Source organism: Protopterus annectens, chromosome 7.part0 (genome assembly GCF_019279795.1).
Source record: "Protopterus annectens isolate FY-2018-M chromosome 7.part0, PAN1.0, whole genome shotgun sequence".
In the NCBI taxonomy this organism is placed as follows: Eukaryota; Metazoa; Chordata; order Ceratodontiformes; family Protopteridae; genus Protopterus; species Protopterus annectens.
The window spans coordinates 1,976,042,732-1,976,068,720 of record NC_056739.1 but is presented as its reverse complement, the minus strand read 5'-3'; positions in this window follow the sequence as shown (position 1 = coordinate 1,976,068,720).

Below are 25,989 nucleotides of genomic sequence, written 5' to 3'. Positions count from 1 at the left end.
TTGATGTATGTGTGTTGTTCAGTGATTGGCCTCACCCTGGAACACAACATGTACATGGACACAACATTGCTGTGCAAGTCTGGAATGCTTTCTAATGTCCTGTGCACCATCACTCATAGGTATACATACCATGGCCGGATGCACACAACTGTCAGGTGTATAGCAATGAATGCTATGTGTAGTATTGTAGTTACTGTAACTGGATGTAGTGTAGTACCATGAGCCATCATCAGGCAGCATCATGTGGTCAACCAAGGCCACTAATGTATGCCACACTGGCAACTATCTTGCTGTACCTGACCTGCATCACTTTGGCTACATTAACCATTTCACAGCCAGTTGTTACATGGGTATGTAAGGTGTTCAATAGGGAGCATTGCCTCACATGAATGTGTTGTGTGTTGAAGTGTGTCACACCGCCCCATGATAGTCCACTACCCCCAGGTATAGTATGTGTGCTGTGTTGTTGACATTTGGGATACTGGAGTATGACCTTACAGCAGGTGTCTACATATGCCATGTGTATCAAATTAACACTAACTGCATATGACAAAGTGGTGTATGTTGTATGCATGTGTATTGACTCTGCCTATACAATGTCCACTACAGTGTACCACAATTGGTTGGGATGCTCTGTGTATTGCATGTGTTTGAGGCGGATACTCATGTTACTGGGATGTGCATAGTCCCACAGAGAACATGCAGAGCGTGCATTATGTGTAGGTGTTTTACATGTGTATATGGCCTACAAGTCTCCTATGACATGCACATGTTATATGCTATATTAAATGTAGAACACTCACCAGCATGGGTGTGCTGTCTTACTATCACACCAGAGGGACCTACAAGGATATGAGACAGTTTGTCAGTGTCAACAACTATGGTATTGCTGCTGTGTGTTTGCAATTCCACAGTAGTACAAGAGGTGACAGTCACAGGCATACAAATTATGTTCCAAATTATCAGTATTGCATGACATCAGGCTCTGCATCTTCTGAATACACAGTACACATCTGGTAAATCCATGTTCTAACAATTGATCTAACAGTAGTCTACAAATATGCCATGCTACCTGCACGCTCTGTATCTACATGCTGGGTGACTCCGGCCTCCATGATGACGCATGTCTGTTGTACTGCTTGTCCAGGAGCCACCACACTGAGGAGCAGCTCTTCCACTCTGGTGAGGGGGGATGTGTTGATGCACCACCACCCGTGGCAAGCTGTTGTCTGTGGACATCGGAGGCATGCTGCCGGACATGTCTTATTAAATCACTGCAGTGATGGCGTACCTGCTCATAAGTCCGGTTATGCATGCCTACATCATTCACCCGACGGACAACATCCTGCCACAGTGCAGTGCGTCCATGCTGGTCCTGGCTAGATCTGGAGGACAGCAAGTTGTAATGCTGTACCAGGGCATCATAGATGACCTCCTCCTCCTCAGGGGAATAGACAGGCTTCCTGTTGTGAGACATATTCCTGTAAGACAATAAAACAGTCATTGTGAGCATGTCATGTGGCACATTTAACATGCTAAAGTACAGACATCAATGAAATGCCATATATAGCCACCTATTGGCTGCCAGTAGATACACACCTTTCATACCACATAGGACTGCTCAGCCCACAACTGCCTGACAGTGCCTAGCACATACTATATTCCAAAACATGTTCTGCACAGCAACAAAGTGGAACCAGTATGTAAGACTATACAACAGTACATGGCACACTCTATGTGACACAATGCACCACCTAGCCACAGGGGGTGTGTATGAAGCTAATGCATGCAGACATTTGTCATCCATTGAAATGAATGTTAAGTACAGTTTAAGTACTATCAGTACACCGTGCTACTTGTTGATAGCAAACCCCGCAGTAACAAATGTGCACATTCATCACTATAGGTGGCATACTACTGTAATACACTACACATGTTGCTAGATATGCACATATATACTGTGACACACATACCACCAAGGCCATGTTACAGGCATACCCACACACATCAGACATACCTACAGGACACATAGGTATGGCAACCCAGATCAATTTTACCTGTGTAACATACAGTACTGTGTGTCAGCACCTACAAAACCTCATGACTGAGGTTTGTAATGTGTGAGGACTACAGGTAACAAACAAAACAGTGTGTCCAAGCAATGTGGATGTAAACCATACTGTGCTGTTTAGGCCTACAGCTTCAGGTAGTACTACTGTTCATACAGGATTTGTATTCACTAGTGTTACCAATCAATAAGCATACATGTACTGCTTAAGCCTACAATGGCACACTCCGGTCAACACCATAGGACTACTTCACACCATATGCCTTACTGCTTTTCCTGCCTAGCAATAGCATACTTATCCTTTGCTGGGATTTGAGCTACAACACTACATACCATGATATACACGGTTTCACACTAGACTATCACACATATACACAACTTTGACACATTCACCTATACATTCACCATCACACCCAGTCAACTTCACATAGCAAGTAATACAACAAGTACATGCATGTGTGTGTATCGGGTCCTAGGTAGCTAAAAGGCTATTATCTGTAGGACCTATGGAAGCATAGCCATATGGTACCCTGCCCTTCCACACCTATGTAATGTAGGTTCATGTGCCCCTGTCATGCAGAGCCACAGTGGTGACTCCCGGGTTGTGTTTCCTTTCTCACACCCACTCATCATGATTATTCATGACAACTGCTAATGAGGACCTTCATTTGCTATTGATAGGTGGTTTGTTCCAGAGTATGGTATGTGTCTGAGATGATAATGTACCACTCCAGCATGTCCTGCTTTTTCACTTTACAGAGTTTAGATCAGTACAGTGTGTAGCTTGTATGGAGTGTAATCTGTATATATGGAGCATGTCCAACACCTGTGGATTTGGCATAGCTTTGTATATTAGGCAGAGGTTGCTTCTGGGTAGGCGGTATGTGACACAGTGTAGCTGTGGTTTTGTAGGACAGTCCGCATAGGGCATCTGTTTGAGTCCGGTAATACTCTTTGTGAGGTATGTGTCTGGCGTCTACTGTCGCTGTGGATGTCTTCTGAGGTACATACCGACAGGGCCAATGTACTCTATGATGGGTGTTATGACTGATGAGTACAGTGAAACACTGACCTCTTATTCCATGGATGACACACCTTTTCTGTTGACATGTGGACCTTACTCAGTTTACATGACTAGTGTGGCACTGTGATTATCAATAGGGACAATACTGTCCACCTTTGTCCCATAGTCTCTCATCACACTTTCGGTGTTGAGTAGACTACCACCTATGTGGTAGTTCATGGGTACAGGGTTTTTAACATGAGGGATGGCAATATGTTTACAACATTGAGCTTGGGAGTACATATGAACATCCATTGGTGTACATATAGATATACATATAGGCACATATACAGTCCACCTTTCATGGTGGGAATACCAATTATGCAAAGGTTGAGAGGGATGCAGTTATGTAATGATATTGCACAGTCTTGTGCAGAATGCATGGAAGGTAGTCTCAGCCCATGTACCTTTAGCAGGACCCCCTATCTGGAAGACTAACACCTGAGGAATCATACCCACGGTGTTTAAACACCACATGTCATATGCCAGCACAGTATGCTGTCTTGTTTGCCACACACTACCATCTACATATAAAAATGCACATAACAACCTGCAACAACATATAATTGTCCACCCTTCACAAACAGTTGCAGTATGTCCCTTGCTCTATGCACATGTTCAGATGCTAATTTATCAGACACATAGATATCTCTCCATATGTGTGTGCCATACACACACAGGGTCCACACTGTTGTATGTCCGTGCACCTCACGGATGACCTGTTGGGCCTTGCTACAACATGGATGGTTGTCACATGTGTGCATACAGTAATAGTACAGGGAGTATATATAGCTGTAAATGATAACACTACTATACTAGCCTGGTACAGCAGTTGCCAATGCTGAGCTACAAATTATGTTACTATCATGCATGTCTTACTCTGTCACATCCAAGTTTATATAGGTGTTTGCACTACTCCCCCAAACTGCCATTATACGCAGTACTGTACAGACCATAGATAACATGTTCAGATGTTCGACATATAATGCTGAGATACATATGTCACAGTTATGTCCCACTGCACACAGCTACACACTACTTTGTCCATGCCAGTAGTTATGCATGGCATCACTGCATACATACCTACTGCTGCCACTTGTGCATGTTTCTGAGTATGTACAGTACTATTCATAAACATCTACTACTTGCCGGTAACTACAAATCTGTTACATACCTGTTACTCACTGTCAGGTCCGTCTGTGTATGCTTTTCAAGTTTTTTTTTTTATTAAGTAACTACGGAACAGATTGTTGCGAGGAAAATCAACTTGATAAAATACGTAACTGTGCTATCTTCTCAGGCAACTGATGAGGAAACACAGTGGCGACCTAAAACCTTTTATTAAATACAACCAAAAATAATAATAATTTACACACTTGTTATAAGAGTTAAGCGATTTCACCTATCCATAGTAGGCTTCTTCAGAACTCATTTGAATTGAAACAAGTGCCATTTTAAATAACCTTTTAGGCGCGAAACTGAGCCAACTTTATAACTGTTATTTAAAGTGCTACTGTGCTATTTAATAAATAGGACAACATTAAAGTGTCCATAACAAATATTATTTAAAAACTTATGTTTAACATAATACAATAACTGTACGTATCCCAACAGGTTAATATATTCATTAGCAAAACCACAATAAAGTAAAACTGCACATTGTTTAAAAATTGATTCATTATTAACCTGAATTATATATTGAAAAATTGTGCATAAAAAATGAAAATAGAAAAAATACAACATAAAATTAGTGATTGTAAATGGTATATAATTTGTTTAGTCATTAATGGGCAAAAGTTTGCATATTGGAAATACCATGTCAACCCATTAAATAATAATAAATGATAATGTTAACCAATAAATATGTGTTGCATATAAATACTTAGGTATAAAAATCACTAAATAATAACATATTAGTTTGTATTAATTGATGTATTTTATAAAGTACTAAATTTAATATCAATAAAAATGAAGAGTAGAACCTTTAAAATTTTTTTTAAAAATGTAATAATAATATTATATGTATTAAAATTAAATATTATAACAATGTATTAATATAAAAACCCATAAATAATTGAATAAGCTATATTAGTTATTTAAAAGAAAGTATTGAGGTGATAATATTGTTGTACTGGAACTGGGAGCTATAAGGAAGTGGGTGAATAAGTAAATAAATAAATATTAAATATTAAATAGTATTGCGTGTAAGTTCATTTGGTCAGTAAAGGTTTGATAGCAATGGTGTCATTTAATCCAGGTAACGTAGCAGCATCTGTATATAGTTGCCACCATATTTCTCTATAACTTAATACATCTTTAATGTTACCTCCTTTGGGATCAAACTTAATCTGTTCTAAAATGGCAAATTTAAACCTATGTTGATCACCATTGCTTTCAACGTGTCTGTACAATGCATTGTTCATATCTTTCCTTTTAATACAATATGAATGATCATAAATTCTTCTTTTGAATGCCCTCTCAGTTTTGCCTATATAGTAAGCTGGACATACATCGCATTTGGCAATATAGACAACATTAGGTGTATTACAATAACCATTTACTGATCTAATTTTAGTCCCATTGCAGTTGTCCAAAACTATTTCAGTATTACACATAATGAACCTACACTGATTACAATTACCACATTTTTTGGTGAATGTGTACACTTCCCCTGCAACACTTCTATTGTGTGTTGTGATGCCAGTTTCTAAAATCCTTTTCAAATTGTGTGTCATCTTATAAACTATATGGGGTCTTTCACCTAAAATGTGAGATAATTCAGGGTTAACTAGAAAAATTTTCCAATGTTTGAACAATATTTCTTTGTGTTAACACATGGAGTGAAGGGTAATATGCAGGCCAATTTATATTTGCTTGTAGACATAGATTCAGTCTCTTGTACCATGGGAAGGCTGACACCTAAAATTGGAAGATACTTGGTATCTCTCTGGGAAATCACATACCCTTCAACATCTTTCAACATGATTTCATTGTATTTCCTCTCTATAAACATGTTTGTGATGTAATCAACCTCAGCTAACAATTCCTCATATCTAGAAGTCATCCTGGCTGCTCTAATAATTTGACCCTTGTAAATGTTACGAAGCATCCTCCTAGGATGATTACTATCATATTGTAGGTAGTCATTAGAGAAAGTACTCTTTCTGTAAATATTGGATTTATAACCTTTTTCATCGTGAGTAACAATAGTATCTAAGTATGGTAAGCCTTCTTTACTTATTGAGTAGGTAAATTTCAAAAAACTGCTGCTGTCGTTGAGGAAGGTTAAAAAGTCATTTAATTCATCTAAATTACCCTTCCATAAAATGTAAATATCGTCCAAAAAACGAGTGTAATGGGAAATATGTGTGAAATGATCGCTTTTGAAAAGTATTTCCTCTTCCCAGTTCAACATGACAAGATTTGCATAAATTGGAGCACTGGCTGACCCCATTGCCACCACTTTACATTGTTTAAAATGCTCTCCTTCGAATAATATAAAATTATTCTCCAATACTAGGGACATACAATCCATAATCAAACATATCCTGTCCCAGTCGATGTTAGTATGTTTCCTTATACTTTCACAAAACATCTCTAAACCCTTTTTGCTGGGTATACAGGAAAAAAGATCTATGACGTCGACAGTCACATAGTAAAGATTACTGCCAGCAACAGACATAGGGAATTTTCGTAAAAAATCCCAAGAGTCTTTTAGTAGGTGAGGGATATCATTATATATGTCCTTGAGCCAAACATCTACTAATTTACCCAAAGGAAAAGTTTTCACCTTACTACCGGACACTATAGGTCTAAAAGGTGGGTTGGTAGGATCTTTATGTATTTTTGGAATGCCCACCAAGGTCGCCATTTTTGGGAACTGAACCTTTAAAAAATTATATAAATCGTTGTTTATACGATTGTCGATCCAAAATTCTTCTAAATACGAATTGATTCTCTGATAGGCAATATTGATTTCATTCAAGGAAATCGTAGTGTAATTGCCAGTTTCTGTTAGTATAGTGTGCAATTTGGAACTATATTCCATTTGGTCATATATAACAATTCCCCTTCCCTTATCCGGTTTCATTATACGTATGTTGTTGTTATTTCTCAGATTGTTTAACTCTTCTCTTTCTTCTTTGGATAGATTGTCTACATATTTAGTGTTTTTCATAGTATTGGCTAACTTATACAAATCTCTGTCGACTTGTTTTTCAAACAACTCTACCACGGGGTTCATATGCGGCACAAATGTGCTTTTGGGTTTTAATAAATTTGTCCCCCCTACTGTGGTTAGTTCATTTTTCTTACTATTGTGGAACATAATAGATAAATTAAGTTTCCTTGTAAATATTTTGGTTTCAATCAAATGGTCAACCAAATTGTATTTGGGGGTAGGAATGAATTTCATTCCCCTTAATAATAACTTGTAATGGACTTCATCTACCTTGAAACTGGTAAAATTGTAAATTTTGAATTCACCATAATCCTTATTCCCACTATATTTCAAATTAACATTTTTCTTAGTTACATCTCCTTTAGTGCTGTTGATTTGTGCTGTCAGTTCCAATTGTTCCCCCTCCATCTCTTTTGATATTGGTTCTGACCTCGGTTGACATGATCCCTCCTGTAACCCACTTTTTTCCAATATTGCGGGTTCCAATTCCTCTGAAAATTTGATTTGTGATGTTCCCCATCATCATAACACTCAAAGTCACCTCCTTCATAACATTGTGTCCCCCCTTCCTCATTAACACCATTATGCCTGTTAGGGTGGTCAACATGTATATTTCGCCTATCATAATTTTTACTTCCTTCTTTATTCCATCTGTATGCTCTATTTTCCTTATACTGTACTATATCTCTGTTAATTTTCTTACATTTTCTTTCGTGAACCAATTTTGACTTCTTGTCTACGATGGTAAATTGTTTACAATATAAATTTTTCCATTCCTCAAACAGTAAATCTCCCTCAATCTCAATATTCAATTTCTCCACCTCACTTATTAAATGTAATAATAATTCATCGTTGTATTTTATCAACATCTTCATAAATCTAAAACCACACTCATCAAAGAATTCATTAAAATCTTTGGTTACATTATCATCAATTGCAATTCCTAATGGCACTTTGAAAAAACGTAGTCCCATAGGGACTATGTTTAAAGTTAAACATTTGTGCAAATATGCATTTTCTACTTTAGTATTATCCAATCTGCACATTAGGTTCCCCATCTTATATATTTTATCCTTTAGAGTTATATTTTTAACAACTTTGTCAGAGGGGAACCCTTCTTTCCCCTTTTTGTAATCATCAAAATTACAGTCACTAAACAAAAAATTGTTTAAATTGCAGTCATTGCTTTTTTGTCCCTGGGACTTTTTATTTGTATTAGATTTGAACTCAGTACCTTTGCTGACCATAGATGCCCCCACAGTGTGAGCATAGGTCTTCACCGGCTTAACACGTTTCATTTTAGCCCCAGTTCGCAACATAAAATCGTCGTCCTCCTCAAAATCATACACAGAAAAATCGAACGTAAAACCTGTAGAATTTAAAAGGTTTTCTTCCTGGTTAGGTCTCGCACATTGCCCAGCTGGTAAATCTATATCCACACTGTCAGCGGAACAATTCTTGTTTTGTATAGAACAAATGCCCTCAGTGAGGTTGTCCGGTGTTAAATTCAGTTGGCCCGATGAAATGTTGGTAGCTGAACGCTTGGAACCGGCTCCCAAATCAGCTGCCTGTGTAATAAGAGTAGAACGGACACTGGTATTGCCATTAAACATGCGGCCATGAGGTCCGCTAACTGCAGGTAGCGCCGCATTGGTTGAATCACTACCTTCGGAGGAGGTCTGCTCCTTGGAGGCTGTACTAGTGTCCTTACTCTTAGAATTAGCAATGTCACCATAGCGTACATCCCTGGCTCCGAACATTTTAAATTGATTCTCCACTTTAAACATAAAAGTTGATAGCGTAGCGGTTAGTTGTTTTAATTCACCCCTTAGTTCAGCCAACTCACCAGAATGGTTGAAATCGTTGGTTCGATTAGGGGTGTCATGGTTGTTAGTGGTCGGCTGTACTGTTGTCCCCTCCATGGCAACTACGGAACAGATTGTTGCGAGGAAAATCAACTTGATAAAATACGTAACTGTGCTATCTTCTCAGGCAACTGATGAGGAAACACAGTACGTGACGACCACAAAACCTTTTATTAAATACAACCAAAAATAATAATAATTTACACACTTGTTATAAGAGTTAAGCGCTTTCACCTATCCATAGTAGGCTTCTTCAGAACTCATTTGAATTGAAACAAGCGCCATTTTAAATAACCTTTTAGGCGCGAAACTGAGCCAACTTTATAACTGTTATTTAAAGTGCTACTGTGCTATTTAATAAATAGGACAACATTAAAGTGTCCATAACAAATATTATTTAAAAACTTATGTTTAACATAATACAATAACTGTCGTATCCCAACAGGTTAATATGTTCATTAGCAAAACCACAATAAAGTAAAACTGCACATTGTTTAAAAATTGATTCATTATTAACCTGAATTATATATTAATAAATTGTGCAGAAAAATAAAAATTGAAAAAATACAACATAAAATTAGTGATTGTAAATGGTATATAATTTGTTTAGTCATTAATGGGCAAAAGTTTGCATATTGGAAATACCATGTCAACCCATTAAATAATAATAAATGATAATGTTAACCAATAAATATGTGTTGCATATAAATACTTAGGTATAAAAATCACTAAATAATAACATATTAGTTTGTATTAATTGATGTATTTTATAAAGTACTAAATTTAATATCAATAAAAATGAAGAGTAGAACCTTTAAAAAATTTTTTGAATCAATTTTTAAACAATGTGCAGTTTTACTTTATTGTGGTTTTGCTAATGAACATATTAACCTGTTGGGATATGTACAGTTATTGTATTATGTTAAACATAAGTTTTTAAATAATATTTGTTATGGACACTTTAATGTTGTCCTATTTATTAAATAGCACAGTAGCACTTTAAATAACAGTTATAAAGTTGGCTCAGTTTCGCGCCTAAAAGTTTATTTAAAATGGCGCTTGTTTCAATTCAAATGAGTTCTGAAGAAGCCTACTATGGATAGGTGAAAGCGCTTAACTCTTATAACAAGTGTGTAAATTATTATTATTTTTGGTTGTATTTAATAAAAGGTTTTGTGGTCGTCACGTACTGTGTTTCCTCATCAGTTGCCTGAGAAGATAGCACAGTTACGTATTTTATCAAGTTGATTTTCCTCGCAACAATCTATTCCGTAGTTGCCATGGAGGGGACAACAGTACAGCTGACCACTAACAACCATGACACCCCTAATCGAACCAACGATTTCAACCATTCTGGTGAGTTGGCTGAACTAAGGGGTGAATTAAAACAACTAACCGCTACGCTATCAACTTTTATGTTTAAAGTGGAGAATCAATTTAAAATGTTCGGAGCCAGGGATGTACGCTATGGTGACATTGCTAATTCTAAGAGTAAGGACACTAGTACAGCCTCCAAGGAGCAGACCACCTCCGAAGGTAGTGATTCAACCAATGCGGCGCTACCTGCAGTTAGCGGACCTCATGGCCGCATGTTTAATGGCAATACCAGTGTCCGTTCTACTCTTATTACACAGGCAGCTGATTTGGGAGCCGGTTCCAAGAGTTCAGCTACCAACATTTCATCGGGCCAACTGAATTTAACACCGGACAACCTCACTGAGGGCATTTGTTCTATACAAAACAAGAATTGTTCCGCTGACAGTGTGGATATAGATTTACCAGCTGGGCAATGTGCGAGACCTAACCAGGAAGAAAACCTTTTAAATTCTACAGGTTTTACGTTCGATTTTTCTGTGTATGATTTTGAGGAGGACGACAATTTTATGTTGCGAACTGGGGCTAAAATGAAACGTGTTAAGCCGGTGAAGACCTATGCTCATACTGTGGGGGCATCTATGGTCAGCAAAGGTACTGAGTTCAAATCTAATACAAATAAAAAGTCCCAGGGACAAAAAAGCAATGACTGCAATTTAAACAATTTTTTGTTTAGTGACTGTAATTTTGATGATTACAAAAAGGGGAAAGAAGGGTTCCCCTCTGACAAAGTTGTTAAAAATATAACTCTAAAGGATAAAATATATAAGATGGGGAACCTAATGTGCAGATTGGATAATACTAAAGTAGAAAATGCATATTTGCACAAATGTTTAACTTTAAACATAGTCCCTATGGGACTACGTTTTTTCAAAGTGCCATTAGGAATTGCAATTGATGATAATGTAACCAAAGATTTTAATGAATTCTTTGATGAGTGTGGTTTTAGATTTATGAAGATGTTGATAAAATACAACGATGAATTATTATTACATTTAATAAGTGAGGTGGAGAAATTGAATATTGAGATTGAGGGAGATTTACTGTTTGAGGAATGGAAAAATTTATATTGTAAACAATTTACCATCGTAGACAAGAAGTCAAAATTGGTTCACGAAAGAAAATGTAAGAAAATTAACAGAGATATAGTACAGTATAAGGAAAATAGAGCATACAGATGGAATAAAGAAGGAAGTAAAAATTATGACAGGCCAAATACACATGTTAACCACCCTAACAGACGTAACGGTGTTAATGAGGAAGGGGGGACACAATGGTACGAAGGAGGTGACTTTGAATGTTATGACAATGGGGAACACCACAAATCAAATTTTCAGAGGAACTGGAACCCGCAATATTGGAAAAAAGTGGGTTACAGGAGAGATCATGTCAACCGAGGTCAGAACCAATATCAAAAGAGATGGAGGGGGAACAATTGGGACTGACAGCACATATCAACAGCACTAAAGGAGATGTAACTAAGAAAAATGTTAATTTGAAATATAGTGGGAATAAGGATTATGGTGAATTCAAAATTTACAATTTTACCAGTTTCAAGGTAGATGAAGTCCATTACAAGTTATTATCAAGGGGAATGAAATTCATTCCTACCCCCAAATACAATTTGGTTGACCATTTGATTGAAACCAAAATATTTACAAGGAAACTTAATTTATCTATTATGTTCCACAATAGAAAGAAAAATGAACTAACCACAGTAGGGGGGACAAATTTATTAAAACCCAAAAGCACATTTGTGCCGCATATGAACCCCGTGGTAGAGTTGTTTGAAAAACAAGTCGATAGAGATTTGTATAAGTTAGCCAATACTATGAATAACACTAAATATAGAGACAATTTATCCAAAGAAGAAAGAGAAGAGTTAAATAAACTAAGAAACAACAACAACATACGTATAATGAAACCGGACAAGGGAGGGGGAATTGTTATATATGATCAAATGGAATACAGTTCCAAATTGCACACCATACTAACAGAAACAGGCAATTACACTACGATTTCATTGAATGAAATCAATATTGCCTATCAGAGAATTAATTCGTATTTAGAAGAATTTTGGATCGATAATCGTATAAATAACGATTTACATAATTTTTTAAAGGTACAGTATCCAAAAATGGCGACCTTGGTGGGCATTCCAAAAATACATAAAGATCCAACCAACCCACCTTTTAGACCTATAGTGTCCGGCAGTAAGGCAAAAACTTTTCCTTTGGGTAAATTAGTAGATGTCTGGCTCAAGGATATATATAATGTTATCCCTCACCTATTAAAAGACTCTTGGGATTTTCTACGAAAATTTCCTATGTCTACTGCTGGCAGCAATCTTTACTATGTGACAGTCGACGTCATAGATCTTTTCTCCTGTATACCCAGTAAACAGGGTTTAGAGATGTTTTGTGAAAGTATAAGGAAACACACTAACATCGACTGGGACAGGATATGTTTGATTATGGATTGTATGTCCCTAGTATTGGAGAATAATTTTATATTGTTCGAAGGAGAGCATTTTAAACAATGTAAAGGGGTGGCAATGGGGTCAGCCAGTGCTCCAATTTATGCAAATCTTGTCATGTTGAACTGGGAAGAGGAAATACTTTTCAAAAGCGATCATTTCACACATATTTCCCATTACACTCGTTTTTTGGACGATATTTACATTTTATGGAAGGGTAATTTAGATGAATTAAATGACTTTTTAACCTTCCTCAACGACAGCAGCAGTTTTTTGAAATTTACCTACTCAATAAAGAAGGCTTACCATACTTAGATACTATTGTTACTCACGATGAAAAAGGTTATAAATCCAATATTTACAGAAAGAGTACTTTCTCTAATGACTACCTACAATATGATAGTAATCATCCTAGGAGGATGCTTCGTAACATTTACAAGGGTCAAATTATTCGAGCAGCCAGGATGACTTCTAGATATGAGGAATTGTTAGCTGAGGTTGATTACATCACAAACATGTTTATAGAGAGGAAATACAATGAAATCATGTTGAAAGATGTTGAAGGGTATGTGATTTCCCAGAGAGATACCAAGTATCTTCCAATTTTAGGTGTCAGCCTTCCCATGGTACAAGAGACTGAATCTATGTCTACAAGCAAATATAAATTGGCCTGCATATTACCCTTCACTCCATGTGTTAACACAATCAAAGAAATATTGTTCAAACATTGGAAAATTTTTCTAGTTAACCCTGAATTATCTCACATTTTAGGTGAAAGACCCCATATAGTTTATAAGATGACACACAATTTGAAAAGGATTTTAGAAACTGGCATCACAACACACAATAGAAGTGTTGCAGGGGAAGTGCACACATTCACCAAAAAATGTGGTAATTGTAATCAGTGTAGGTTCATTATGTGTAATACTGAAATAGTTTTGGACAACTGCAATGGGACTAAAATTAGATCAGTAAATGGTAATTGTAATACACCTAACGTTGTCTATATTGCCAAATGCGATGTATGTCCAGCTTACTATATAGGCAAAACTGAGAGGGCATTCAAAAGAAGAATTTATGATCATTCATATTGTATTAAAAGGAAAGATATGAACAATGCATTGTACAGACACGTTGAAAGCAATGGTGATCAACATAGGTTTAAATTTGCCATTTTAGAACAGATTAAGTTTGATCCCAAAGGAGGTAACATTAAAGATGTATTAAGTTATAGAGAAATATGGTGGCAACTATATACAGATGCTGCTACGTTACCTGGATTAAATGACACCATTGCTATCAAACCTTTACTGACCAAATGAACTTACACGCAATACTATTTAATATTTAATATTTATTTATTTACTTATTCACCCACTTCCTTATAGCTCCCAGTTCCAGTACAACAATATTATCACCTCAATACTTTCTTTTAAATAACTAATATAGCTTATTCAATTATTTATGGGTTTTTATATTAATACATTGTTATAATATTTAATTTTAATACATATAATATTATTATTACATTTTTAAATAAAAATTTTTTTAAAGGTTCAACTCTTCATTTTATTGATATTTAATTTAGCACTTCATAGAACACATTAATTAATACAAACCAATGAGTTATTATATAGTGATTTTTATACCTAAGTATTTATATGCAACACATATTTATTGGTTAACATTATCATTTATTATTATTTAATGGGTTGACATGGTATTTCCAATATGCAAACTTTTGCCCATTAATGACTAAACAAATTATATACCATTTACAATCACTAATTTTATGTTGTATTTTTTCTATTTTCATTTTTTATGCACAATTTTTCAATATATAATTCAGGTTAATAATGAATCAATTTTTAAACAATGTGCAGTTTTACTTTATTGTGGTTTTGCTAATGAACATATTAACCTGTTGGGATACGTACAGTTATTGTATTATGTTAAACATAAGTTTTTAAATAATATTTGTTATGGACACTTTAATGTTGTCCTATTTATTAAATAGCACAGTAGCACTTTAAATAACAGTTATAAAGTTGGCTCAGTTTCGCGCCTAAAAGGTTATTTAAAATGGCGCTTGTTTCAATTCAAATGAGTTCTGAAGAAGCCTACTATGGATAGGTGAAAGCGCTTAACTCTTATAACAAGTGTGTAAATTATTATTATTTTTGGTTGTATTTAATAAAAGGTTTTGTGGTCGTCATGTACTGTGTTTCCTCATCAGTTGCCTGAGAAGATAGCACAGTTACGTTTTTTATTAAGTAAAGTTTTTTACTTATTAGTTATTATAGGTTATTAATTAAGTTTTTTTTCTTAATTAATATATTTAGTTTTTAAAGAAGTAAATATAATATTTACTTAAGTAAGGCTTCTTCAATCAGTAATGAAGTTTGTCAGTAGTTGCTGACACGTGCAATGTAATGATTGTATGTGGGGATAGCAAGTACAATCTGCTTTTATAGTTATCTGGGCATGTGCATGTGATGCCCTCTGCACCAATTAGTGCCCAGCATTTGGTAAATGCATACAGCCTACTGTGTGATAATTGCAGTACTCACTGTCATAGCAACCCAATGCTATAAATTGCTAAGGTATGTAGGCGTAGCCCTTTCAGATTTCCAGAGTGGGGCCCATGCTTGTTTGCTGTGGACACTGTTGTGTAAGTCAGAAGGTTGGTATACTTCTTATATCTGAAGCTAGAGGTGTAGACAGTGATGCACATGTTGTATTCAGGCCTGACTGTTGCCATTTGCAGTACAGAGCTATCAGTGTAGAGTTTAACTCACCCCTACAAATGCTTACACAACATTTATGTGACTATGTAGTTTATTTTCCACTCATATAATTAACTGCTATACAAACGTAGTTAGTACAGAATGGTTTTTGAGATTCACACATGAGTTAAACTTTGAGACCACCACTTATTTGGATGTTAGGTTAACTTATGATAGGGTAAGTGGTTTAATCAAATCCAATATATACAGAAACACAACCTTTTCGAGTTCCTATCTTCATTATAACAGTTGGCACCCTAGCCATCAGAAAAAGGCCATTGTGAAGGGCCAAATGGTTAGGGCTGCCAGGATGGTTAGTGACGATAGGGAATTCGTGGATGAGTTAAATTTTATGATTTCATTATTTTTGAATAGAGGGTATCCTGAAAAAATTATGTTTGGATTTGTTTCAGGAAATAACACATAAAAGGGAAATAGGTGTGTTCCAAGCTATCTTAAATTCTGACAACAATTTGAATAATCCTGTAGGTAATTTTTTGGTAAGGTCAACCTTTCTGGCAAAGTCATCCTTATTGTTTATTTCAACATATAATGGTGATTCTGATGAGATTAGGAAAATAGTCAACAGGAATTGGGGTATTTTGAAGTTGGATAAGGATTTGGCTCCCCAATTTGAAAGTAAATTGAGTTATGTATACAAGAAAGATTTATCATTTAAAGATATGTTTGAAATGAATGTATAGGGAAGGGGGCTCACATGTAATAGACCAACAGGCAATTTTAAATGTGGAAGGTGTTCCACGTGTCCCTACATTTTTCCTACTAGTAACAGCCTCGTGATCAATCATTGTTTTATTCCTATATTGGGTCACTTTGATTGTTACAGTAAAAATGTGGTTTATCTTGCTTTATGTCAAGAATGTAACGCCTTTTATGTAGGCAAAACAAGTAGGCATTTTAGGGAAAGGATAAGGGAGCACCTGTTGGATGTGAGACATCTTAAAACCACCAATGCTCTTGCCAGGCATTTGGTTGACCATTCTGACCATAGTTTTAAATTCTGTATATTGAAACAGATAAAGGTAGATCAACAAGGTAGGATCACGGATACACATTTGGATATTTGTGAATTAAAATGGCAGCTTAGATTAAATGCACACAATTATCCTGGATTAAATGAGTATAGTACTGTCAAGCCTATACTCAAGTTAAGGAACATTACAGGTATTAAATAATATTATTTAGGTTTTAGTATTTATACATAGGTTTATTTCATGTGAAGTTTTGCACTTTTAATAACATTTTTGGTTCAAAATATAAATGATATATGTGTATATATATATATATATATATATATATATTTTTTTTATTTAAATCATATTAAATACATTTTTTTATTTAAATTTATTTAATTTATAGATGTGAGGTTTCTATTTAAACAATGCAATTCATTTTTTCACTTTCATATTCATAATATATAAGTAAGGTAGTAAAATGTCTGATAGCACTGGTCATGTTTTAAGTGTTTTAATTGAATCTTAATTGAACTGTTAATTAATTCATTGATTGATTGTACTGTCTATTTAACTGGTTTGTAACAGTATTGTGGTATTCTGAAGAAGTCTGAGTATTCGGACGAAACCTAGGTCAATGGTATGGTGTATTGTACGTTGTGAATAAACTTCTGTCAGCTGGACCTCGTCTTCCTTGTTATGTAGTTATTGAGAAGTATTTTTTTTTGGCACATGAACTGTTTGTGAACTGTTATACTGTGAATATTAATGTATTCACTTCTGCAGGGTTTGTGATTTTATTGTTGACATTAGCACAGGGTTCACAGGACAACTGGACAATTCCAGTACTGTGTATGTCTACCTACATCCTTGGTAGACCCTAAATACATGAGTGTATTTATAGTGTGTGTGTGGGGGGTTGTTGACATACAGAGAGCATTATGTATTATTGTGAGAATATTATCTTACTGGACTTAAAGGATTGGTGTGTACCTGTTGGTTTATCAAGGCAGGTGGTCTGTCTGCATAGTTCACAACTGTGAGCCCATCCAGATGGTAGTCACATGTTACACTGTTATTCTTTGTCTGTGCAACCCACAGGTGTTTTCATCACTAGTACAATGGCATTGTTACAGTCAGTTGCTACCAGTACATGGCTACATCCTTTGATATTTCTGTGTTGTACTCCTACATAAGGGCATGCGTGTGGAAGTCCTACCACAGCTATTTGCAGTGTGTGTAACAGCAGGATAGCTGCTATGCCTGTGTGTTTGTGCCTCTGCCAGGCCTATGAAACACTCAGATACATCTTTGCATGGAGTCAGGGATAGGTAGTTAAATGTGAAGTACACCTTACACATCATAGAGACAGTAAAAGTCTAGACTTGTGTGAAGCAGTGCATATGGATACATACTCCTTTTATGAAGTACAAGCAGTGTCTACTGTAATTATTGTCAGTATTCATTGTGTAATACCCTACCTTTCTGGCTGACGCCAGTACTTTTCAGAGGGATTCAGAGGGACACAGCTTCAATATGTTTCACAATCAGGGCCATCCCTGTTAAGTAGTCACAGATGGGTAGTATGGCCTCTGCCCTAATCAGCTATGATACTGTGTGGGGATTGTAAAGTGCCTCTGTAACTTTATTTGCTGCTAGAATGGCTGCTTCTCATATCACACTCATGTAATGCATTTCACAACAGTTGCTGATATAAAGATCCACAAAACAAGCTTTGTGTTGTGGCCTTCTATTTATCCTTTACATTCAGTCATTGAAATGCATGATATATTTATTTGAGCACCAGGTTATTGTATATCTGCTGTGGCTTAGTGGTAATTCATGCAGTCTATTGTGTCAATGGTCTGGGGTTCGAAACTGGCAGAGGTATTTTATTTTTCTGCTGAGCAGAACAAGGGCCCTGACATAGAGTGACTAAGGCACTTTTAAGCAGTTATAAGTGGGTTTTTATGGGTTTGCGCGATGCTTAGCTAAGCGCACACATGCACACACTCGCTTAAACCCGCTTACTACTGCTTAAAAGTGCTTGCTCCCGCTAACCCCCGTGCTAATTTCTTTGAAAGAAAAGAAAACGGGGTGATAGGAAAGTGGTGATAAAGGGGGCACAAAGAGGGAAAGACAGTAGGAAAACAAGCTCAGGATGTGCAGGACGGGTGTAGGGAAGGTCCATAGCTGCCCATTTCTTTACCAGCAACAGCTGTGCATATGCAAGAAATTTCAAGTGAAATTTGAAACCTTCCACCCCTGGGAGAGGGGTGAGGACAACAAAGTATGTTTTACTGCCAATTATAATTATCAGTTTACATGTCCAGCGGACATGTGTGCAAAATGGGCAGCTATGTATGGGGCATAATTTTTTTGTGGGTACAGATTGCCCTTTTTTTTTTTTTTTTTTTTTTCCAGGTGAGAGTGGAAAGTGAGGTTGAGGAAGTAGGTATATTTGGAGAGGTAGGTTGGGGAGGTAAACAGACAAGACAGACAAGATGCATACAGAGGCGGTGTATGACACATGGGGTGGGTGAACACAATTGACGGGGACGGATGTTTGGAAATCGCAAGCCCATGAGCCCACAGATGGTAACAGTGGAACTGAGATCCCCACCCATGGGCAGTCACCACTGCACCTTCACAGCCCTGAGGGTGGCTGTGCTGGGGGATGCATAGGATGGGCAGGCTAACCCGTGAGATGCACCACTTTCGCCTCGAGCTGGCGTAGGGGATCAGCGACTGAATACTGGATCTCCCTAAAGAACCACAACCCGGACCCTTCGAAGGGTGACAGGTGGCCCTTCTCCGCCCACGCTTGCACGGGGGGATGAGCCCCATCCCCTGCAGTGCTTCCACCTGAAGGTGGCATAGGACCAATGGAGGAGGGGAGCCCAGGCTGGGCACCGGACCTGCTGGTGCCAGGTGCACTCGCCAGCTGAGGAGAGACAGGTGGCTTCGCTGGGACCGGCTTTCCCATACGTTCTGTGATTAGGTGTGTTTAATTACAACATAAACAACAGCATTCCAAATTAGCTGTAACAGCATGCAGTAATATTCCCATTAACCCAACACACCAAGGTTCCAACAGTTGAACAGCAAGCATAACACATGCATACATTGAACAACAGTGGACATTCCAACAGCATGCAGAGATGATTGGTGGCAACAGGCCACCATGATTGTGGTGTTTGAACAGGGCACATGCATCAAAGTGGATGCTGATATTTATAGAACAATAGGACATATGTCCCAGCAAATGTTTTGAGATTACACATACCCATTAAGTTGTGGAATTGTTTGTTTATGCACATACAGTAGGATGTAGAAAGAAACCTCAATTAACATCTTATAAGTACTTTTAGTCTACACTACATTCCTATTGACTGCAGGTGTATATCCCCTACATGTATTATTACACTTGGCAACATGCATTAGGTTGTGTAATGGGTTTGGCTAGTTCATTATATACCTGACCTATATCTGACATACTAACTGATGTTACTGCTACATATTTATTGTTGTATTTATATTTCCTTATCTACATGTCTGGATGTGTTCACATGACATTTTCAGTTCAATTTGTACAGAACCCTGCATTTCTTGTAGCACACTCACATTTCTGGGGAACAAATTAACAAGCTACTCGTGTGCCAGATTTACTTATGCATGCCAGCCAGTAACTGACTGTTGAGGACTGTATATATGCTTCACAGCTACTAGCACTTCCATCACCCACTTTAGATGGGACTGCCCAACTGTGTGTTGCCAGCACTTATTAAAACTGTACTATTTGTATAATGCAAGGGTACAACAACATTTCAAAGTAAGTGACACAGACACACTCCAGGTTTTATACCTTTATTAATTACATTACACACTTTTCCACAGGCTCACTCCTTTATTTGATATTACAGTGCATATGGAAGACATATTCAAGACATATTATACCTTTATTAGTAGGTTAGCACACTCTTTTTCAGGCTCGCTCACTTATTTTATATGACAGCACCTGCAGAGATATTATTCTGGACATATTTTACCTTTCTTAATAGGTTACTATGCTCTTTTTCTGGCTCTCTGACTTATTTCATATAACAGTACATGCAGAGGACTTATTCAGGGCATTTTATGGCTGTATTATTGGACTACAACTCTTTCTTTCATGCTCTCTCCCCTATTTTATATAACAATACATGCAGAATAATTACTAACCTGCCTGGTGGCACAGCCTTAGCAGCCTATCTGCATAGGCTTGCTGATTCGCAGCATGGTCACCTGCAGCTGTGAAGTAAATGAAGGGATATTGAGACATACCTATCCATTATACAGAATCAATTATCATTTCTTACATACTGCATTCCATGGCTACCTACTCAGTTGTGGGGCATCTTGCATCCCACGGGCCTCCTGTATCCATTAGTTCAGTAGGTCCTGCTTCCATCTCTTCAGGTCTGCATGGTGGTGACAGATCTGCTCACCAGTCCGAGGAATGCCTGTGACACTGGTGAGGTCATGAGTTAACCGGTTCCAAGCCTCTGCCCTGTACTCTGTCCCTTGGAACTGGCCCTGCAGGAGTCTTGACTCATGACTGTGGACAAGGAGCCAAACCATGTATTTCGACTCCTTGATGCCCCAATGTTGCACTCAGAAGCGTGTACCCTCTCCAGCACCAGCCATTCTAACTGTAGATGTGAGCTACAATCAGTTATGGCGAGTATTCCCGCCTATGGGGCTTAAATATGCCGCATTTCCCGCACTTTTTTGTGATTGGCTGTTTTTAAAAATTCTCGGCTGACTGTAGACCTGCTTAATAATGGTTAATCTACCATTTATGAGTCTATGTATGTTAACAGTGGCTGTTTATCCTAAGCTGTCATGGCTTAGTGGTTCAGTACTTTGATTATGGTGCACAGAGTCCTGGGTTCGAACCTTGTCATTGCATTTTATTTTACTACTGTCCAGACAGGCTAGGGGGGTGTGGCTGTGTTTAAGCAACTTTGCTCTATGTTGCTCCACGTTGCCCTACAGTGCGCTGGTTGGTGTAGCGTGCACCTCCGCACAAACCAATTGCACTGGGTAAAGCGCTATTTAGCTATGGGCAACTACATTGCGCTGGGTAAAGTGCAGTTTAGCTATGGGAACTACATTGCGCTGGTTAAAGTGTTGCTGAACTACGGGCACCTATATTGCACTGGGTAAAGCGCTGATTAACTGCAGGCAATTATATATCAGGATCCTTTACAAATATATATTTTGTTCACTGATACATAGGCCATTTCACTGCTTTTTAGTAAAATTGTAATCATATATGTCAGGTATTATTTCATATAACTGATTTAAAACATAAATAGGAAGGGGAGTGGTGGGACTCGAACCGTGAATGCCTCCTCTTTGTGCGAACGCTCTACCATTACGCTATTGCTATTTGGTGTAATTTGCATAAACATTCCTTCTTATGCTCTTCCATGATGGGATTGCTAACTGCAGCTAAGCAATGGGCACACGCGCAAGTACGGGCAGCTATTTCGGGAATTAGAAAAAAAAAAATAATGTTTTATTTTTTATAACTGTGCTGGGGGTTTACAATGTCAGGGAGTGTGGTGTTGGGTACATGGACATTTGAGTGGACTCTCTCTTGTGTGTTTACATTTTGCAATTCGGACACTTGCAGGGGCGTGGACATTTAGACTGCTCGGCAGTCGGACACGCCCCCTGCTTTCCTGCACGGTCCGTGTTAGACTTGCAGTTGGGTCAGCATGCCCTCATGAATATTCATGGCACGCTGACATCATACCGTTCAACTGCAGCCTCTGAGTAAGACTTATTTAGTCTTACACGGAGGAATCGTGAATCCGGGGGAAAAGCTTTTTGCCACTGTATAAAACCATTGACATGATATAATAGCAACTATCGAAATAGTTCTTCATGCTTAAGTGCTCTCAGTCAGATAATACTGTCAGTTGAAACAAAGACAATGAGAGCGTCATTATCATAAAGTTGGTGTAACAGTCAGGAAGTACCAGATAAATAGAAGCCCTCTTAACCCATCAATTCTTTTAAGATGCCTTTATGGATATATCTGTACATACCAAAGTGGTAGCAATGTGTTACATCATGCATACGTTAATAGTGTAAATGGGTTGTGAATACAAAACATCTGACCTGCATGATATGTTACACTACTGGACTATTAGAATCACAGTGGAATGGTGCATCAAGTACTCATGAAAAAGAACACAAGTGCACTATTGATCTCTTTCCAGTTCTTTTCAAATGTCTTTTTTATTCCAAAGACAAGGAATGCACATCTGAGCCTTTGTAAGAGTAATGTAGCATTTACGTCCTAGCAAGGTCATTTGTTAAGTGTGGTAATATGTTCCACTTACCTGAGGAAGTCCAGTAACATCAACTATTCCTTAAAACATCAATAAAAGCTTTTCTTTCACAGTATCATTCTAAAAAATGAAAAGAAAAGAAATGAAACTACAGCGAGATCCACAGCATAGAGAGATACAGCCCTGACTACAAACCAGGTGACTAAACTCCAATTACCTAGTCAATGCCTGAGGAGTCAGCTGGAAAGATAAAGAGGAAGAGCTGTACTTTTGTCCTGGATGGAAGTGGGATTTACAGGCAAAGGATTAGTGGTAACCAATGAAGACAAATGGCTGTTAGTGATGTGTGCATATCTGTAATACACATTGGGAACTGGGTGGGTCAGTAGGTAGGACATTTAAAGTAAACCTCCTTAGGGAATGGCACCATATCAAGGCACTCTGAGAGCATCTCTGGATGCCTTCTCCAACTGCTTACCCCAGGAATTTTCTCATTCACAGGGTCCCATTTCAAGGCAGCAAGTTGGACAAGTGTTGGAGAAGGTTTAGTGGATGACCAAGGAGGATCTATGAGATATGGATAATGGAAGACTACTGTTGTGGGATCCAAAAAATGCTAATGAAGTTACAAGCAAAAACTAGTGTACAGCTTGGCTGCACAGTGACCAATGGGCTTTGTAATCTGCTGTCCCTCTTCTGAAGTTATCTAGCCAGCTTAAAATACATTGCCTATCTAAGGAAAAATATAAAACAGGCTGTACATGGCTCAATCAGTATAATCTCTAGACTATAGGTAATCAGAATGACAAATGAAAAGTACAAGAACATTACACAGAATGTAAATGTAGAAAATTTATGATGCATATTATTAAAAGTCTTGGCACATTGTCAGTGTATTTTCTGTTTTATTTAGATAAAAGCGGAATATTATAATGGAAGGATGTTTGTATTCTATTATAATAATTGTGCAAATCTTTTATTTCACTGATTACAAAGCCTGTAAAAGATGGATTGTCAATGAACTGTAATTGCAATAATGTTGTTATTAGAAGCAGTGGAATATCAGTCTTGTGGAATAAAATATACATTTCTATTGTTTTATAACCAGGTAAAGACTCAGCCATTCCCAAACAGCCTAATATCCAGTCTGAATCCTGATTATAAATATTTTGCTTTTATACTGGCAAACATAATTTTCCCCAATAGAATTTATACCTTGTATGCAGTTTTATAATAATATGAAAAACGACCAGTCCAATGTGATCATATTAAGTCCTGATGTTGGAAAATCCTTTGCACTGATCAGCTGATCCTCTTCATTCTAACATCAGAACCAAGGTCAGAATCACCAGGTACCTTTGAAATGTTTTCACTGTCAAAAGATACTTCTTGATATCTTCCTAACTTTTGATATATTTATGTAAAAGTATTTTATATCATGCTGACAACCCCATTTAGAAGCAACGTGATACAACAATAACATAGCAGTACATAACACTCAATAAATGTTTTGAGTCTTAAAACACTCCTGAAAATCCTTGGAAAAAATTAAATGTTCAAATATTTGATGAAACTCTTCTGAACTGTTTAACCAATTGAACAGTTATGTAAACTGGAAATTTCAGGGTAAGCATTTTCTTATATATCTGGAACCTTTGCAGTAGATGTCAGGCAGTCAAGAAACCATTGGCTGTCTGGATACTTATAACAAATTAATAATTTGCAATTGATGATCTCTAAATTTCACAGGCCCTAGCTTGTAAATGTTTTATCTCCCAAGACCCTGCTTACACTTATTAAGGGTATCAGAACTTGTCAGCGATTTGGGATGCATGTCTAGGCTTAAAAAGGCCCTTGTGGTTGTTAGCCTAGTAAACACCTATGAACCTAAATCAGAACCATAGCTTCCAGTTGCAGAGCCCTGTACTATTCCAAGTTCTGGTGCCCCTTCAACTTTATAAGGACATAAAAAATTACTCTTACTCGAGGATCAAAAAAAAAAAAAGGTCCTCATGCTCATATTGCCTATTGCAGAGGGGATAAAAGTTCTTCTCTTCTTTTTAAACTGTAGTAAAACACTTGATAATTTTGTAGCAAACCACTTGCTACATTTACACGACACAGAGTGGTAAAGTGTCTCTGTCCTAACTACAATTGCATGAATGCCGGTAATTCACTAAAATCCAATATGCATTTGCCAATCATGCCCCCCTAATATTCTGCACCCAGGGAAGGTGCCCCTTCACACTACCCTAGCTAGGCTACTGCTCTAAAAATAGACAGACAGGATTTCCATCTGTGACCTAGGTTTTGATAGTGTACCAGGTCACACAAGGCCAGTTATGAAGGCATGAACTAGGTAGTTGATAGCTTGCTCTTCCTTTAAGGTGGTCCAGGGTTTGGATTCTGTCTCCTCACTCCATAATGAAAACCAAGGGACTAGTCAGCTAAGCACCACAAACCAATATTAGTGATTGTAATGGTAAGATGTTGCTTAGAGTGTGACAATGTTTGGGAACATGTGCTGCACAAATGCACAGCTCCTAGTACACAACAGCTTCTTTGTGAGACTAGCAGGTGTAACAAAATAAGCCCACAACTATCACAAAAATAATGGCACCAGCCACCCATTTATTCTTGTGAGTTTTAACCTTCATCATAAGCATGCACATGGGAGGCCGTAAGAAGTATAATGATGGACACTTGGCAGGAGCAGTGTCACATACTTAGGATTTGAAATTTTCTATCATTATGAGTTGAAATAATATGGGATGTGAGTCATGTGACTAGGTGGGGTTGAGTGCATATAAGTATGTGTCCAATGAAGAAGCAGCTCTTATTCTTGTCTTCTGTTTAGGT